We start from the raw sequence: 20,018 nt of genomic DNA, 5'->3' as shown, positions 1-20,018 counted from the left end.
AATAACTATTCATTAATTACTGCTCAAATCAACATTAACTACTGAAAACCCTTACATGCCACCTGGGGAACTATAGATCTAAATCAGGCATATTTGAGTTAAATGCATATTAATTGAAGGCATATTTGAATTAAGCAAGTGACACCATTTGTAGTAGTGGTAACCTTAATTACCTTATTATCCTCAGTTCCTTCCAAATATTAGCAACATATAGTAAAATACTTCAGTGTGTATTACTCTGCTTAACCATCATTTTTGGAAGAAAAAAAACAACATTATAACGTAATATTATTGCACAGAAGACATTGATGAAAGTTCTCCAGAAGGCATCTAAGACTCTAAGAATGACTGTAAGACAGTAATAATGTAACAATCATCATGGGCGTGGTAGTGGGGGGAAAAGTGGACCTGACTACCCAGGGCCCAAGTAGGGAGAGGGGCCCATAAAAATCCTGATTTATTCATTTATTTTTAAGTGGTATTTTTATTATTGAATTGGGCCCTCTAATTAACTATTTATTAATTAATCTATCAAAAATTATTGATAACATCTACTGAGATAATTAACTTTAGTTACAGTCCTCTCAACATATGGGACATTCTGGGAGCCCCCTCCTGGAGGCGCAAGATGGTTTGGTCCGCCCGACAGCGACCCGGCTACAGGTGTACCGTCAGTGAGCCCAGATTAAATGACCTGGGGGGGTTAGAGACTTCATGCTGCCCCTAAAACAGAAATCAGGTTATCAGAAGAAGAAAGAAAGAAGGCAGAGTGAGGGGAGGCAGCTGTTGACGGCTTTCTTTCCCAAAGGTGAACAGAGTTTGCTTGTTATGCTAAGTGTAATTAAAGTTAATGTAGTCCTCTCCACACAGCTGCTGCTGATGTCTGTAGGCTCACGTGAAGCCGTTAGCTTAGCAAGTTACGAACCAGGCTGCTGCTGCTGCTGTAAGAATAAAGATAATTATGAGCCGCGTAACGTTAGATATCGACATTAACCGGTCTTAGAAACTCCCCCTTACGTTGGTATGTTGTTTCAAGAGAGAGAGAGAGAGAGAGAGAGAGAGAGAGAGATTTATTATAAGTTATAAGTAAGTTATTATTTTGGTTCAGTGCGTGTCCTATAGCCTATTGTCTACTAACACAGCAGAGCTGAAAGAGAAACAGTGCTGAGACTTAATGAATGATCCACCTAGCAATATTTCTGCTGCATATATCAACATGTAAATAGCCTACCAATATCTCTGTAGGTGCAAGTACACACTAGTCATATATTAAGCAATAAAGCAATTCATTATTTTTGTCTGGTAAAAAGCCTTAGCATTGCAGTGCAGTGCTTAAAAAGCTATTATCAACGCTCAATAAATTCATGATGTTACCAAAGCGAATTAATAATCATGTTAAATAACTGTGATCTCAATATTAATCAAAAATAATTGTGATCATGATTTTTGCCATATATTTTTGCCAGAGATTGTAGCTTAAAACTTTATTAATGCTTTTTATTTTAGATAAATACCGCTTTTTTGCTCACGTTCTTCATGTACTTGATAGGGGCCCACTGACATTGCGAGTGTACAGGGCCCAGAATTTGCTGCTACGCCCCTGACAATCATTGCTTTAATACTAGGTATCAGCCTTATAAAAGTGCATCTTCAGCGTTTGCAGTCTCACAGAGATTTATTTCACTGCGCATTATTAGGGTAATTACGGTAATTTCACAGCGGACGCAGCTCTCCGGGTCCTTCGTGTAAATTCTCTGCTGTGCTGCTGTTGCTGGAGGAGGATTAAGAGAAACTCTGCTGCTTTCATATTTCTGTATTTGATTGAAAATAAACTAGTAATCAAGATATTGAGATCTTTTCCAGCTGATTTTACCCCCGGATCAGAGGAGGACTCTCTGTGGGTTGTTAAACAGCTTTAGGATGTGTGTTAGCTAGCTAAGTTGTGTGTGTAGTTAGCGTTAGCCAGCTAAGTTAGCTAGGTTATGTGTGTGTGTTAGTTAACTGGCTAAGTTAACTAGGTTGTGTGTGTTAGTTAGCTAGTTTAAATGTGTGTTAGTTAGCTAGTTTAAATGTGTGTTAGTTAGCAAGCTAAGTTAGCTAGGGGAAATGTGTGTGTGTTAGCTAGGTTAATTGTGTTAGCTAGTTTAAATGTGTGTGTTAGTTAGCTAGGTTAAATGTGTGTTATTATTATTATTATTATTATTATTATTATTATTATTATTATTATTATCATTATTAATGTATATTTCCCTTTATAATACTGTGACATGATCTGCAGTAACTCCTAAAGAAGAACACAGTAACTCCTCAGTCATTAGTAATTAGTTAACATGTTTCTCACTTTATAATACTGTGGTATGATTTGCAGTAACTCCTAAAGAAGAACACAGTAACTCCTCAGTAATTAGTAATTAGTTACCATGTTTCTCACTTTATAATACTGTGGTATGATTTGCAGTAACTCCTAAAGAAGAACACAGTAACTCCTCAGTAATTAGTAATTAGTTACCATGTTTCTCACTTTATAATACTGTGGTGTGATTTGCAGTAACTCCTAAAGAAGAACACAGTAACTCCTCAGTAATTAGTAATTAGTTAACATGTTTCTCACTTTATAATACTGTGGTATGATTTGCAGTAACTCCTAAAGAAGAACACAGTAACTCCTCAGTAATTAGTAATTAGTTAACATGTTTCTCACTTTATAATACTGTGGTATGATCTGCAGTAACTCCTAAAGAAGAACACAGTAACTCCTCAGTAATTAGTAATTAGTTAACATGTTTCTCACTTTATAATACTGTGGTATGATCTGCAGTAACTCCTAAAGAAGAACACAGTAACTCCTCAGTAATTAGTAATTAGTTAACATGTTTCTCACTTTATAATACTGTGGTGTGATTTGCAGTAACTCCTAAAGAAGAACACAGTAACTCCTCAGTAATTAGTAATTAGTTAACATGTTTCTCACTTTATAATACTGTGGTGTGATTTGCAGTAACTCCTAAAGAAGAACACAGTAACTCCTCAGTAATTAGTAATGGGTTACCATGTGCTGCTGTTAACTCCCGAAAAAAGAAGACAGGGACCCCTTATTAATTATCTATGAAGAACACAGGGATGCCTAGTCCGTTATCTAACACAAATATTTATTCATTTAAACATGATTTCCCCCAGAATAAGGATGTAGGACACAGCCTAGAGTAAACCCACTAAACAAAGAGACGTTGAAACGACGTCTTTTCTAGGTCATTTTTGCACGTCCAATTTTGGTCTCCTGAAGGTGCAGACTGTGACGCCAGACGACGTCTTTTTTCTGACGTCTTCTGCACGTCCAGTATTGACGTCCCCCAGACCTCCGGATAAGGGCTAATTCTAGTTTAAATTAAGTCGTTGTGGACGTCTTTTCTACGTGAAATTTACATGTATTCGTTTTTATAGACCAGCTACTTTGAGGCTCCCTGCATAACTGTAGTGCCATTTCAGACGGTGGCAACTGTTCCATTGTTCCAGCTTCAGCAGATCACTGGAAACGCATACAAAGCTAAGCCAAACAATTACTGGAACAGGTTCACAACCTTCTGGAACTAGTTATGCACGTTAGTTATACACAATATGCTTTACAAATAAATTGCATTTCAACCCTCTCACTTTTTCCAAAACATGTCAACCTGCAAAGAACCAGTAAAAGCAAAGGATAAATTAATTACCCCCATCTTACCACTGTTGATTTTAAATTGACCCTTTCTGTTTGGGGAAACATTAATATAATAATAAAAATAATGAGTAAATCTCATTTGGGGTTAATGCCTTTATTTTACATCAACATAACATACACCTTAGATTCACACCATAACAATTTCACTAAACATTTACCTTCCCTTAAAACTATTACAGCTTTACATTACACCTTCCCTTAACAATATTATACCTTCCCTCAACACTATTACACCTTCCCTTAACAATATTATACCTTCCCTTAACACTATTACACCTTTAACATTACACCTTCCCTCAACACTATTACACCTTCCCTCAAAACTATTACACCTTCCCTCAACACTATTACACCTTCCCTCAACACTATTACACCTTCCCTCAAAACTATTACACCTTCCCTCAACACTATTACACCTTCCCTCAAAACTATTACACCTTCCCTCAAAACTATTACACCTTCCCTCAACACTATTACACCTTTACATTACACCAGGGGTCTCAAAGTACCGGCCCACGCGGTTTCATACGGCCCCTCACGGGTTAACAAAATAAACATACATCTGGCCCGCAATTCAATTTAATTATTCATGCTTTATTATGTTCGTTTTCATATTTTATCTTAACTTGTATTTTGGTGTGTGTGTGTGGTTTTTGTTTTTTTTTGCTTACGCTGCGTTGCCTGCTTTAGTAGTCTTCAGTAGCCTTCAACAGTCTAACCTTGCTGCCGTGGTGTGTCCATTAAACTCCGTAGTTATAAACATCCTGAGGTTAGCAGCGCTAACTGACCTGTTTATAATGTAATCCCAGCAGTGCCTCCGTGACGCTGCTCTAAACTGCTGCTGTTAGCTGCTTGTGCTGAAAGATGAACTGTAGAGAGCTGTATTATCCGGTTAGTGGGGTTATTTTATTTCATACACAGAAGAACTTTAAAAATTTCAAAACGCTCCAGACAGGCTCAGCCGAGTCCTGTAGCCCGTGGCTGGGCTGCAGCTCTGACTAAGCAAAGACTGCGGGCTTGTGGTGCTGCAGCTGCAGCTCCGACTAGTGGTTGGATGAGGAACTGCTAAATCTGAGGAAATGCTAAATCTGTCACAGCTCACAATTTTTGATTTTATATTTATTAAGCCTTATTTCAGTATCAAACGTTTTGATCAAAGTTAATATAACTTGTACTTGATGTAATTTCTATTCACTTGAATAGTTTGGTTCTTGATTGATGGAGTTTTTGGATTTCATAACATGACAAATTAAAAGGATTTATGTTAATAGAGCAACAAGCAAACATTTTTCCTTGCAACTGTAATATTTGATTGAATAAATAGTATATTGAGAGTTATTTAACATTAAGGAGTAATTACATTCATTTTATATTACATCTGGTTACATTTTCTTATATTTGTAAGTTACATCTGGCCCTCAGAGGACAGCCAATATGTCAATGTGGCCCTCTGCAAAAATGAGTTTGAGACCCCTGCATTACACCTTCCCTTAACAATATTATACCTTCCCTTAACACTATTACACCTTTAACATTACCCCTTCCCTCAACACTATTACACCTTCCCTCAACACTATCACACCTTTCCACTACACCTTCCCTTAACATCATTATACTTTCATTAAGATTCTAGGTCCTGAGAGACAGCGGTGTGTCCTCCACGTCTTTGTGGTGCATGTTTGAGATGCTCCGAAGTATGAAGTCCTCGGTGGCTGTCCCGTCACATTTCATGACTCCATCTGCACAAGTAGAAAAAGACAAATTAGAAATCTCAGAAAATGTTGAAGATGGCCATTTATTTTTGTCCCACAACAAACTATTTTAAATTGCCTTATTTATGTAATATTCACATAAACTTACTTCTTCACACTATGGCTTAGCTAACGCTAAGCTAACAGCGGGAATACACATTTAACACCTGACGAGAATTATCGTGCCGTTTTAATTCTCACACATCATATTAAGCTATTTTAATTATTTTTTTCCCACAACAAACTATTTTAAATTGCCTTATTTATGTAATATTCACATAAACTTACTTCTTCATGCTATGGCTTAGCTAATGCTAAGCTAACGATAAGCTAACGCTAAGCTAAAGGCGGGAATACACATTTAACACCTGACGAGAATTATCGTGCCGTTTTAATTCTCACACATCATATTAAGCTATTTTAATTATTTTTTTCCCACAACAAACTATTTTAAATTGCCTTATTTATGTAATATTCACATAAACTTACTTCTTCATGCTATGGCTTAGCTAATGCTAAGCTAACGATAAGCTAACGCTAAGCTAAAGGCAGGAATACACATTTAACACCTGACGAGAATTATCGTGCCGTTTTAATTCTCACACATCATATTAAGCTATTTTAATATTTTTTTTCCCACAACAAACGATTTTAAATTGCCTTATTTATGTAATATTAACATAAACTTACTTCTTCATGCTATGGCTTAGCTAACGCTAAGCTAAAGGCGGGAATACACATTTAACACCTGACCAGAATTATCGTGCCGTTTTAATTCTCACACATCATATTAAGCTATTTTAATAAATGTTTTCCCACAACAAACTATTTTAAATTGCCTTATTTATGTAATATTAACATAAACTTACTTCTTCAGGCTATTCAAAATGCACTTGATATTGCCCCCAGTTGCCTAGGTTAATTGTGGGTGCCACAAACTTATATAACTTAACGCTAGCTTAGCGAATTTAGCCAAAGACGGTTCTTTGATTTAGCTTAGATTGGCTTATCAGCCTAGCTCTGGTTAGTGCATTGACTTAATGACCGGACAATGCTTCTACGTTAAAGCTTCGGTTACAGTAAATATTATTTGCATTACGGTCGTTCTCAAAAGTAATTCCAATTCCATTTTAACTATGGCCACTGTTTAGCTATCGTTAGCTAGCTAGCTAGTTAGCTAACTGCCTGGGAAGAGAGGCAACGCCAGCAGGTTCAGGTTAAGACCACAGAGCTAAAACAACTAACACTACAAATACATTAACTTATTATACATATCGTCTTACCTTATAGCTTAGTGGCAGCTGAGTCCGGTCCGGAGCGGAGCTGAGCTGAGCGAGCTGAACTGAATGAGCTGAGCTGAGCTGAGCTACTGCAGCAGCCAAAAAATGTTTAGCGTGTTTTGCCTCGGCATATCAGAGTGGAGTTTATGATGACGTGCGGTCTCAGCAAATCAGAGTGGTGTTGACTGGTTGAAATCAACTTAACAATTTTCCACATAAATTGCATTTCCAAATAAAAATAAAAACATACGTAAATAAATACCTACATTCGTTAATTAATTAAATAGATAAAAAATATAATACTCAAATAAATAATTAGAAATAAATGATGCTTAATCATAAATAATCTATATTCATAGTGATTAACAATATTGATAACAACAATTTTGACATACATTTAAAAATAAATATATTCTTAAATAATGTTAATTTCCTGCACCTGTATTAGACGTCCCCATGACGTCCAAAAAAGTGACCTAGTCCGACGTTCAAATGTTTAACTGCATATTGACGTCCAAGTGGGGTCATAGTTAGACGTCCAAATAGCGGACCTAGTTTGCACGTCGTGTAGACGTACAGAATTGGTCTTGGACCGACCGACGCAATATAGACATGATCTGCACGTCCATAAGACGTCTAATGTTTAGTGGGAAGCTGTATGTGAGCCATCACTTCTACTGAGCACATCTCCAGAAGGACTGAAGAAGAGCACAGGTTTAGAATAAACACCTGTAACACACTGACAGAACATTACAAAAATGGGGGTTAAGCAGACTACTGCACATTTCAGTGTGTCTAACATTTGGAAGATATTGAGCATACTAAGGTAAGTAAGGTTAATATATGATAAGTGGTGTCACTGACTTTAATATCACCACTGATAGAAGAACCTGCAGCAGCAGCAGATAAACACACTGATAGAGGCTAGCGGTCCGGCGCTGTGGAATTACCGTAATTACCCTAATAATGCGCACGTAAAGTCTGTGAGACTGCAAGGCTAAAGATGAACGTTTATAAGGTTGGTGCTGAAAATTAAAGCAGTGACCATTAAAACAAAATTGAGTACAGTCAGTCTTAGAGTCTTCTGGAGAACATAAATAATGTCTACTATGTAATAATATTACGTTATTTTTTTTATTTTAAAAATGGGGTTTAAGCAGATTACGACACACTGTAGTATTTTACTATATGTTGCTAATATTTGGAAGATAATGATGATAATAAGGTAATTAAGGTTACTACTACTACAAATGGTGTCACTCAAATATGCCTTTAATATCACCACTGATAGAATAATTGTGTAGACTGATTTAGATCTATAGTTCCCCAGGTGGGATGTAAGGGTTTTCAGTAATTAATGTTGATTTGAGCAGTAATTAATGAATAGTTATTATAAAGGAGACATTATTAGTAAGTAGTTCTCCAGGAGATATGTAAGTTTCAGTAATTAATGCGGAGTTAATAGTAAACTACTATAATCATTAGTTCAGTACTATATACTGAGTAATTATTTAGTACTCCCTGGTAGTTAATAGAAAATATTTAGGTGTTAATGCAGCACTATTAATTAGTTACTGCTTAGTTACTGCTTAGTTACCTATTAACTATGGAACAGTATTATAAAGTGTTACCCATCTTTTTTTACATTTTTAAAATATGATTTTACATTACATTACATTACATTTGGCAGATGCTTTTGTCCAAAGCGACTTACAATAGTCAAGTACAAAAGTAATAGGAATTAAGATAAACCATTTTACATAGGGCTTAAAGGAGGTCGAAGGGAAATAAAGGGATAGAGAAGTGAAGGAGGGGAAGAAGGAAATGAGGTTAGAAGTAGTTAGTGTGTTAGAGGTGTTAGGAGAGTAAGTGCTCTTTGAAGAGCTCTATCTTCAGGAGTTTATTAAAGATAGTGAGAGACGCTCCTGATCTGGTAGTAGAAGGTAGTTAGTCAGAGGTGTTAGGAGAGTAAGTGCTCTTTGAAGAGCTCTGTCTTCAGGAGTTTATTAAAGATAGTGAGAGATTCTCCTGATCTGGTAGTAGAAGGTAGTTAGTCAGAGGTGTTAGGAGAGTAAGAGCTCTTTGAAGAGCTCTGTCTTCAGGAGTTTATTAAAGATAGTGAGAGATTCTCCTGATCTGGTAGTAGAAGGTAGTTAGTTAGAGGTGTTAGGAGAGTAAGAGCTCTTTGAAGAGCTCTGTCTTCAGGAGTTTATTAAAGATAGTGAGAGATTCTCCTGATCTGGTAGTAGAAGGTAGTTAGTCAGAGGTGTTAGGAGAGTAAGTGCTCTTTGAAGAGCTCTGTCTTCAGGAGTTTATTAAAGATAGTGAGAGATTCTCCTGATCTGGTAGTAGAAGGTAGTTAGTTAGAGGTGGTAGGAGAGTAAGTGCTCTTTGAAGAGCTCTGTCTTCAGGAGTCTCTTAAAGATAGCGAGAGATTCTTTAAGAGACTCCTGAAGACAGAGCTTATTTATAATAATAATTATACATTTTATAGTTTATAATTATAAGATTTATAATAATAATAATTCAAAGAATATAGTAATACAATATTTTTAAGCAATTGATGCGACTGTATTAGTTACTCCCTCTTACATTTAAATATCCATAATGAAACATTTGTAACTGATTAACACTACTAGTTAAAATATAATTTTAAAATATAACTGAATAAATCATTTATACATTAGCTATTTTTACGAAGATAAGCTATTTAAGCCATTTAAACTATTTCATCAATTACAAGTAAATTACTACATAAATGGCTTTTAAAAATATATTTTTAGTTTAACAATCGAACAATAAATAAAAAAACAAGAGTTGATGTTAATGTTTTTATTTATTATATAATAATAAACTCAAAAATAAGGTAAAAGAAACAGAATAATAATCTGAAATACAGGAATAAAGAAACACATACAAATGGTAAACAGTATAACAGTAACAGAAGCTCTGTGAATATAAATTATAAAATGACACAAAATAATCAACAAAAATAACAATATGAATTACAGGAATAAAGAAATACATTTTATTACAGTAATCATAAACAGTGTGATAAACTGTAGATTGATGAATCAGTTTGATTCAAGTCTTTAGTCTGGAATAGAAATTATTTATACAGCTCCCCAACACACACACACACACACACACACACACACACACTCACACACACTCACACACACACACACACACACACACACACACACACACACACACACACACACACACACACACACACACTCTGTTACACACAGGGTTATTATATTTTACACAGAGTCACTGAGGAGCCATAACAATTAAACCCAATCCCTGCATAGAGGGGCTGAGTGAAGGTGGTGTAGAATGTGTGTAAGTGTGTGAGAGTGTGTGAGTGTGTATCAGTGGAAACTCTGTAGAAGGACAGAGTGCCGGCGGGACAGTCCACATACACTCCTACTCTCCTACAGCCGGAGGGAGGAGGGGGGAGATCAGTTCTGTTATTATTGTGAAGAACAGAGTAACTGTTATCAGAGCAGATCAGACACCAGGAGTTTATATTCTGTCCAAACTGACAGTCTGATTCTCCTCCTTTCCTGCTGATGGTTTTATAACTCAGAGCTACAACAGCTCCTCTCCCGCTCCACTCAGCCTCCCAGAAACAGCGTCCAGTAACATCAGTAACTCTCTCTCTACTCAGAACCTGCCGATACCTATCAAACCTCTCTGGATGATCAGGATACGACTGCAGCTCCTCTCTAAACTCCACCCTCCTGTTCTCCTCACTCAGAGAGAGATTACAGTGTGCTGTGTTTGGATCCAGTGTGAAATGACAGCCGTCTGAACACAAGAACACACATTACACACACTGCACTGATACAGAGAGAGAGAGAGAGAGAGAGAGTTTTTGTGTGTGTGTGTATGTTTGTGTGTTTGTATGTTTGTGAGTGTGTGTGGGTGTGTTTGTTTGTAGGTTTGTGTGTGAATGTGTGTTTGTGAGTGTGTGTATGTTTATGTGAATGTGTGTTTGTGAGTGTGAGTATGTTTATGTGTGTATGTTTGTGTTTGTGTGTTTGTGCGATTGTGTGTGTGTTTGTGAGTGTGTGTATGCTTGTGTATGTTTGTGTGTATGTGAGTGTATATGTGTGTCCGTGTGATTGTGTGCATGTTTGTGTGTGTGTATGTTTGTGTGTGAGTGTGACTGTGTGAGTTTATGTGTGTATGTTTTTGAGTGTGTGAATGTATATGAGTGTGTGTGTTTGTGTGATTGTGTGTATGTTTGTGTGTGTTTGTGCGTTTGTGTAAGTGTATGTTTGTGTGTTTTTGTGAGTGTGTGTTTGTGTGTGTATGTTTGTGTGTTTATTTCTGTGAGTGTGTGTATGATTGTGTTTTTTGTGAGTGTGTGTGTGTGTATGTTTGTGTGTTTGTGAGTGTGTGTGTGTATGTTTGTGTGTGTATGTCTGTGAGTGTGTGTGTGTTTGTGAGTGTGTGTGTGTGTTTGTGTGTGTATGTCTGTGAGTGTGTGTATGTTTGTGTGTTTGTGAGTGTGTGTGTTTGTGTGTGTATGTCTGTGAGTGTGTGTATGTTTGTGTGTTTGTGAGTGTGTGTATGTTTGTTAGTGTATGTATGTGTGTTTATGTGAGTGTGTTTTTTATGTGTGTATGCATGTGTGCGCGTGTGTGTGTATGTGAGTGTATATGTGAGTGTTTGTGTTTGTGTGATTGTGAGTGTGTGTGTGTTTGTGTTTGTTTGTGCGTTTGTGTGTGTGTATGTTTGTGTGTGTGTGTATGTTTGTGAGTGTGTGTTTGTGAGTGTATGTATGTGTGTTTATGTGAGTGTGTGTAAATGTTTGTGTGTACGTTTGTATGTTTGTGTCAATGTGTGTGTATGTTTGTGAGTGTGTGTTTGTGTGTGTATGTTTGTGTGAGTGTATGTTTGTGTGTGAGTGTATGTTTGTGTAAATGTGTGTGTATGTTTGTATGTGTGTTTGTGTGAGTGTGTGTTTGATTTTGTGTGTGTATGTTGTAACCAAATTGGCTACATAGCCTTATTTATAGAGTTTTTGAGAGTTCTGGCCTCCCGGCCACTAGGGGGGTTTCTAGATTTTTTTGCCTATGCTTTGGCTGCATACAGGAGGTTTAAAGAGAGAGAGTTGATGGGTGAACACATTGCACTCTGTACTGCGTCTCCCTGGGAGGAAACCTCATGGTTTCATGCCTTCTGTAAGTACTTTTGTCATTGTGTTAAACTGACTGTTGTTGAGGGGTGTGATTACACATGTAAGGAATACAGATTGTGAAGCTTAGTGAGTAGAAGTTCAACATGCTAATGCTAACATGCTGATGTGGAAATGTTTGTTTTATGCATGTGCTAATTTGATTATGCTAATGCTAACTTGCTATGGCTAACTTGCTAAGGCTAACAGGGTTGCTTGATTATGCTAGTACTAATAGTGAGGGGCGGTCTGATAGGGCTACTTTTGTTGTAATAATTGGAGTTTGTGTGTGCAGAGGGAGTTTATGTATGTCCACAAATCCCTGTGACTTTGAGACCCCAAGAGGAGTCAAGCCTGAAGCAAGGACTTATCAACCTCTGTCAGCAGACAACCACTAGAAAGACTGTTCACCCGCTCTAAACCCTGCTAAGGACTCTGGCTGGACTAAGTGGGACTATTTGAATCCATTGACTAATAGACTGTCCATTCTTCAAAGAATGAATTAAGGGACTCCTTTCATTGTTTATGTCCATGATGGTGTATATGTGGGTTTGGGTGGTTTGGATAAATGGTGTTTCATACTTAAACTAGACTGATCTGGTAAATTTTGTGGGACTGTGAATATCATATATCTTAGTAGCTAAATCACTGGCAGGTCTCACCCCCCTTAGATCTTATGTAAGTTGTTTTTCTGGAAAGTTCTCTAGAGAGAGGTTACAATGTTTGTGTGTTTGTGTTTGTGTATGTTTGTGTGTGTGTGTATGTGTGTGTGTGTGTGTGTGTGTGTGTGTGTGTGTGTTTGTATGTGTGTTTGAGTGCGCTTGTATATTTGTGTTTGTATGTTTGTGTGACTATGTTTTTTGTGTGAGTGTGTGTGCATGTTTGTGTGAGTGTGTGAGTGTGTGTGTGTTAACTTACATTTCTTAATTCCTTTTTTCATTCTGATCACCCCTCCAGATTCCATTCTACACACACACACACACACACACACACACACACACACACACACACACACACACACACAGACACACACACACACACAGAGAAAGTAAGAAAACAGTGTAAACTCATTTTATCTTTATTCAGCTTCTTCCCAATTTCTTTTTTTTCTAATTATTCTGAGTTTTTGACATTTGTGACATTTAATGTTTAAAATAATTTAATTTTAATATGAGACACAGATACAGTGGTATGATAAGGTTTGGGCTCCCCTGATAATTTTCATTATTTCCTTCATAAATCATTGTAATAAAATGTAACCAAATGTAATATAAAATGAATGTAATTACTCCTTAATGTTAAATAACTCTCAATATATTATTTATTCAATCAAATATTACCGTTGCATGGAAAAAATGTTAGCTTGTTGCTCTATTAACATAAATCCTTTTAATTTGTCATGTTATGAAATCCAAATGCAGCAGCAGCACAAGCCCGCAGTCTTTACTGAGTCAGAGCTACAGCCCAGCCACGGGCTACAGGCAAAGCTGAGCCAGTCTGGAGCGTTTTAAAATTTTTAAGTTTTTCCGTGTATGAAATAAAGGTTTTAACCCCACTAACCGGATAATACAGCTCTCTACAGTTCATCTTTCAGCCCAAGCAGCTAACAGCAGCCGTCATGGAGTTACTGCTCGGATTACATTATAAACAGGTCAGTTAGCGCGCTGCTAACCTCAGGATGTTTATAACTACGGAGTTTAGTGGACACACCACGGCTGCAGGTTAAACTGTTGAAGGCTACTGAAGACTATTAAAGGCTATTGGAGGTTATTGAAAGGGTTATTGGGGGCAGAAATCAGTAAAGGCTGGTTAGATAAGTGATTTACGTCCTCGTCCTTTGCTGCGGTGAAACTGCGACTAGCGCTGCCACAGTGATGTTTATTAACGTCGTTAAAACAGATTTTGTCAGATCTCAGTCTGATAAATATTTGCACAGAACTTATATCTCTCCTAAAAAGCGTTTATTTTGGTCAGTAACACTCTTCGTAACACAAAAGGCATACCGGTCTTTCGGCTTGAAGCACAGCCGTCCGTCTGCATCAACTTCTCTTTTTCTGGACATGGGATAAACATTTGTATGTCTCAATTCCACCCACGAAGTTACGCCTTCCCTCCGGCAGGGTTTCCACATCAATGACTACACTGCTGTGTAGTGGCAGTAAGCCATAACTTCTCGGGTAATACAATCGACAAGCATTGTGGGAAATGTAGTTTTTGGTCAAAGAACGCTTCTGACCTATTTATTATAGACACTAAGATTTTACAAGCTCTCGCGGGCCACATAAAAGGACGTGGCGGGCCACATCTGGCCCGCGGGCCTTGTGTTTGACACATGTGATATAGATGAACACAGTGATATTTGTGAAGTGAAATGAAGTTTATAGGACTTACAGAAAGTGTACAATAATTCTTTAAAGGTCTCATTCCATCGTTTTTAAATTTATTTTAAACAGTCTAGTTGTGGTCTCTAGTATGAATGAAGGGGAGTCCGGCGCGGATACCCTGCATTGATATCATGTTATTCAGCTAAACTAACGTTATTAATCTCTTACCTCAGAATTGGTCTCAGCACATCGAAGCCCCAGAGTCCGCTCTATATCATAAAATCTGATGTGAACACGATACTTACACAGCTTCCATAGCTAACATAAACTACCTCTGTAAACAGAAGCTGTGAACAGAGCTGTTAGCTCCTCCTTAGCTAACGAGACAGTGTGGGCTCTGCTCCAGCCCGGGGCCTGTGGGCATCTCCGAGCCGAGGTGATGAACTCGTTTTTTTAATCTTTTCTTTTACTAGCTACTGCAAACAATAAAGGTTGAGGAAGAGTTTCATGTGCAGCATCATATACAACTCAGAGACCTACTGTATTTCACAAAGAACAAGAACAAGTAGATTTTAGCGGAAGGAGACTTCCGCTACTGTAAACAAAATTAGGCAGGTGCATAAATTTCTGCATCCTTGTTAATTTACTGGTTTGAATACCTGGGGTGGGGGGGTGGGGGGGGGATGTGTCCCACCCAATATCAGAAATAGGTGGATTTGTCTCCCCCAAAAATGATACCGCAGAAAAAGCGGTTCTAATTAAAGTTAGCTAAAGCAATTATCTCCACTTCTATCAAGAACTTGCGCTGCCAAGAGGGGGTGCTTTTCATGGTGGGGGTGCAGATTTAGGCACTACTTCGGTGCTGAATTCAGCACCCCTGCCATGAGAAGCACTCCCTCTCAGGAGAAGCTGCAAGTAAAGTTTCTTTTTCCTTATTTCTTACGAGTCAGCGCAGCTTAAAACAGTATCTTGGGTATTTCCATTTTCTAAGTAAAGTTAAAGTCAAGAAGACGTGGGTGCGCGCTCCCGAGAGAGGGTGCTTTTCCTGGCGGGGGGCTAAATTCAGCACAACACTGGCTTTACACTTTTTATACTTTTTTTTAGGGTTATAACGTTTATATTAACTGCTGCCAAAAACTATATTAAACGTAAAGTTACATTATTTTAATAAAAGGACACCATCGTAAGAAGTGCTTTCAGTAGAAAAATTAAAAACAAAGGACCCAGCGCTACTGATTTTTTTAAAAAAGAGTGGAGAAAATGTAAATATACAACAGAATATACTGTACATGTCAATACGTAATAATAGTAGTAATAATAATAATAATAATAATAATATTTATTATAGTAATAGTAATAACAATAAAAATAACCACTAAATCTGTTGTTATATTATTTTAAAGTGGACATGAATCATTTGAGTTTGTACAAGTTTTCTAAGGGATTAAATATAATGTAATTTATTTGGGGGGGGGGGGATTTTTTTATACAAAATGTTTACACACTAAATTATAATGACCGCTGAACCGGTAAGATGCGTATTCACTCTCTCTCTAGTAAATATCCCTCTTTAATTAGCTTAGCCCTCTATAAACTTTACAAATCTGCTGAAGGAGACATTATAACTTCAGAGTGAAGCTCAATTATCATTTTTACTGAGAACACAGCGTAAATAGTGTGTTTACATCCAGCTTTTGTAGCTCATGAGTTTTTTCCCCTATGCAGGAGAGGGAGAGATATACGTGTGTGCTATGCTATTTTTATGTGAGTGTATGTTTGTGTGTGAGTGTGTGTAAATGTTTGTGTGTTTGAGTGTGTGTGTATATTTGTGTTTGTATGTTTGTGTGTTTATATGAGTGTGTGTTTGTGTGACTGTGTGTGTGTTAACTTACGTGTGTACTATGTACGTGTGTGCTATGTACGTGTGTGCTATGCTAACTCTGCTCTGTGTCTTGTGCTCTGATATGTTTGATTTGAGTGTTTTAGTAGTTTATTTCTAAAGATGATTACTTGTTACACATTATGATATTTGTGATATTGACATATGTTGTAATATCTTCACGGTTGGTTTTGTTTAATATATCTATCCATTACTTATTGTGTTTAATCTAAAACTGTACCTGGTTAGTTAAATTAATTTAAGCAGTATTATTATATAAAAAAAAAAACTAGCACAGTCACATGGTGAATGTTAAACTGGAGCGGTAGAGAGGGAGTGTGTGCCTGCCTGTGCTGTGTGTAATGCTAACTCTGCAACATGTCTTCTGCTCAGTTCCAGCAATAAATGAGAAGTCTGACTGTTCATTGTGGTGTGGCTGTCCCTTGACTGTATGAACACGTTTACATAAAACTGGTGCCATCACCCAAAACTTCCTGTTCAGTTGCAGCCGAGAGGCGGGGTCAAGCTGTGAGTTTGTGATGCCTGTAGTATTGCTTCGTAGGATTCATGCAGCAGATGAGACAATAAAGAAAATGGACAGTTTCTTCATTAGCCACACCTTACATTAACAGTCAGTTGCATTCATAGTTTTTTTCTGTGAAATAGAGTTAAAATTTTCCCATCTTAATACGCATACCATGGCTGGTAGAGGTAGGAATCATTAAAGTGTTCTCCCCACTGGTTGGAAGGGGCAGAGCATTGCACATGTCAGATGAAACCATAGGTCTCCCACATGGGTTACAGGTGACCCAGAATAGACCTTTAGGTTCAAGGTGTACCCCTCGTAATGTGCTAGTGATGCCAACATGTTCAGCTCCCAGGGATAATTACAGTGAAGTGACCCAGCAGTTGTGTGAGTTCATATGGAAACTTGGGGGCCAGATTATTAAAGACCATTGCAAGTCAAATATTAGCCAATAAAAGCCAAGTTACTGCTGCCCCGTTAGCACCACTCTGTACTAGAGAGACTGACTTTTATTGTTTGGTCAGACATATAAAGGAAACTCCCATGTTCAGAGGTGATGGTAATGAAAATTACACTGTTTAGGAGTGGAAAGATGTTATGGAGCTATATCTAAGCAACGGTAGTTGCCCTGACACAGAAAGAGCAAAGACAATACTGAGTTATCCTTTGGGTACGTTTAAGAACATAGTAGAGCAGCTCTGCCTTTAACACAGTAGTTCTGAGAAAATATATGATGTGTTAAAACGTTACTTTAGTGATGGTCCTGTGTCGTCTTTGCCACTCGCCGATTTCTATGCCACACAGCCCAAAGACCAAAAAGTCGAGCCCAGTTTGACCACTGGGTCAGGTTAAACCCCACTGCAGAGTGTGCCTCCAACTATCTACAGTACAATAGGGGTAGGATGGAGAACATCAATGCTGAGATGTTCATACGAAATTGCAACAACCCTGACCTATACAGTGTCTTCAAGTGTAAACACATGAACAAATGGTCATTTGAGGAAGTTCAGGAGGCCATAGATGAGTATCAGAAGGAGAGTCAGTCATGCAACCCTGTTAGTGTGCTTAAAACTCGTACAGTCCAGAGTACATCAGCTGTAGAAGCTGTTAGTTCTGAAGAAACTAATCAGGAAAAGCACATTATTTTAAATTCAGCAAAATTTGTCTTCAGTAACACCTCAAACCCCCATGAAAATGCTGCATCTAGTTCAAATGCTTTAGAGTGGGTTGGAAAAGGTACTTGAGCGCACTAGTCAGACCCTTCACAGTCCCGCTGTACCTTCTGTGTCACCATTGGGCTTGTGGTGTAGCCAGTAGAGATCACATTCTGTCGTGATAACCGCAGTACAGCAATGTTGCTCTATTGACGAGAAAATCGCAGCGCATGGGCTTAACCGCTGCAACCGTGATATTGCCGTTTTCCAAACACGAGGGCCTCTTGTTTTACACTTCAATGTCTGTGCAAGAGTTAATATAATTTTCCCATCAACGTCTTGTTATCATCCAGGGTGCGACTTTGGGAGCATTTCAGCTTCAAGCCAAATTAAAAAGGAGAGCCAGCCAATTTAGATTAGGCAACATGCAGAGTGAGTGTAAGAAATGTGGCTGTTACTCAGAGAAAAAAACTGCGAAATTAATATTAAAAGAGACTTATTATATACTCAATTATCTACATTTTTTCTCTAATTTTTTCCATTTTCTCCCCAATTTACACTGCTAGAACAGGTAGATTTAATTTATTGTTCCCTCTATTTATTCATCGTTCCCCCGATTTATTAATCATTCCCTCAATCTATTTCACTGTTGGATTTAATTTATTGTTTCCTTTATTTATTCATCGTTCCCTCGATTTATTAATTATTCCCTTAATCTATTTCACTACTAGATTAAATTTATTGTTCCTTCTATTTATTCGTCGTTCCCTCGATTCATTAATCACTCCCTCAATGTCACGCCTAGCGCAGTCAGCGCTGGTGTTTCTCCCACACTCAGCTCTATCTGTGATTCTGCTCCACAAGACTACAATACCCAGAACACACCACAAAGAGACTCTGGCGATCATGTGACCTTACCAGGAAGCAATTCCCCTAATTACTAACACCTGTTTTACACACTATTTAAGCTCTCTCAGAACTCTCATTCCCACCTGACAGGCAGGGAACACCAGTAGCAGGAGCGGCGGAGGTACTGGACAGACGTGGACTGAGAGAACGGGAACCCCGGCGGACAGTGGCAGAACTGGAGACAGATCGTCGGGGACGACCACGGGGCCTGGGAGCTGGCTTACCAGGAAAGCGGGCATGAAAATCCGCCACCAAGGCGGGATCCAGAACATCCTTGGCAGCCACCCACCACCGTTCCTCAGGGCCATAACCTTCCCAATCCAGAAGGTATTGCAAGACATCACCACGTCGCAGAGAGTCCAGCACCTTACGGACCACGTAGGTGGAATCCTCCCCCTCCAATGCCCCGGGCGGAAAGTCATCAGGTATGCCCTCTGCCAGTGGACCCGGAACAACAGGCTTGAGGATTCCCAGAACCCACCGTTACCACCCAGATACCACCTGAGTACTCTGACCTTTCTGAGGTCTTTAGTAAGGTTAACGCCACACGCTTGCCTCCTCATCACCCATATGACTGTGCTATAGACCTTAAAGAAGGTGCCCCCTTACCTAAGTCCCGCGTTTATCCGCTCACTAGAGATGAGGATTTGGCCATGGAGTACATTAGCGAGGATCTAGCCCAAGGGTTTATTAGACCCTCTAAGTCACCTGTAGGTTCCGGATTTCTTTTTTGTAAAGAAAAAAAGACGGTGGTCTTAGACCTTGCATTGATTATCATGGTTTTAATGACATTATTCACAAATATGCTTATCCACTCCCTCTGATTCCAACCTCTCTAGAACAGCTTAGGGGCGCGTCCTATTATACTAAGCTAGATCTTCGTAGTGCTTATAATTTGTTTTTCAAGCTTTTATGAACGATGTATTTAGAGACATGATAGGGAAATTTGTTATCGTTTTTATAGACGACATTCTTGTCTATTCCCCGGACCTCACTATGCATAGCTCCCATGTCCGTCAAGTAAGAGTTGCAATGCTTTCTAGGTTTTGCGACCTTTACAGACGTTTCATTCGCAATTTCAGCAGCATAGCTTCCCCCTTCACAGCGCTAACTAAGGGCGCAGCTAAAAGACTCCATTGGACTGACGAGGCACAGTCCATTTTTGATAAGCTTAAATCTGCCTTTATCTCTGCTCCCATCCTTAAACACCCAGACCCCGAAATACCTTTCACTGTAGAAGTAGATGCCTCTGAATCTGGTGTAGGCGCTGTACTGTCCCAACTGGT

General features: G+C 38.4%; 1 long non-coding RNA gene across 2 annotated transcripts; it reads right to left on the bottom strand.

The window, feature by feature from the left end:
- Positions 1-3,206: 3,206 nt before the first annotated feature.
- Positions 3,207-7,397, bottom strand: LOC125784795 (uncharacterized). 2 transcript variants are annotated; one of them, XR_007427376.1, is made up of 4 exons: positions 7,189-7,397; positions 6,753-6,948; positions 5,280-5,457; positions 3,207-4,092 (listed from the first exon to the last, which is right to left on the bottom strand). It is a non-coding gene; the product is annotated as an uncharacterized LOC125784795 (long non-coding RNA). The 2 variants fall into 2 exon arrangements; XR_007427374.1 differs by having other exon boundaries at positions 6,753-7,397.
- Between the last annotated feature and the right edge of the window lie 12,621 nt (positions 7,398-20,018).

The sequence above is a fragment of the Astyanax mexicanus genome, chromosome 1, assembly GCF_023375975.1.
Source record: "Astyanax mexicanus isolate ESR-SI-001 chromosome 1, AstMex3_surface, whole genome shotgun sequence".
NCBI lineage: Eukaryota > Metazoa > Chordata > Actinopteri > Characiformes > Acestrorhamphidae > Astyanax > Astyanax mexicanus.
The sequence above is the reverse complement of the archived record's forward strand: the minus strand, read 5'-3'. Positions and strand labels throughout refer to the sequence as shown.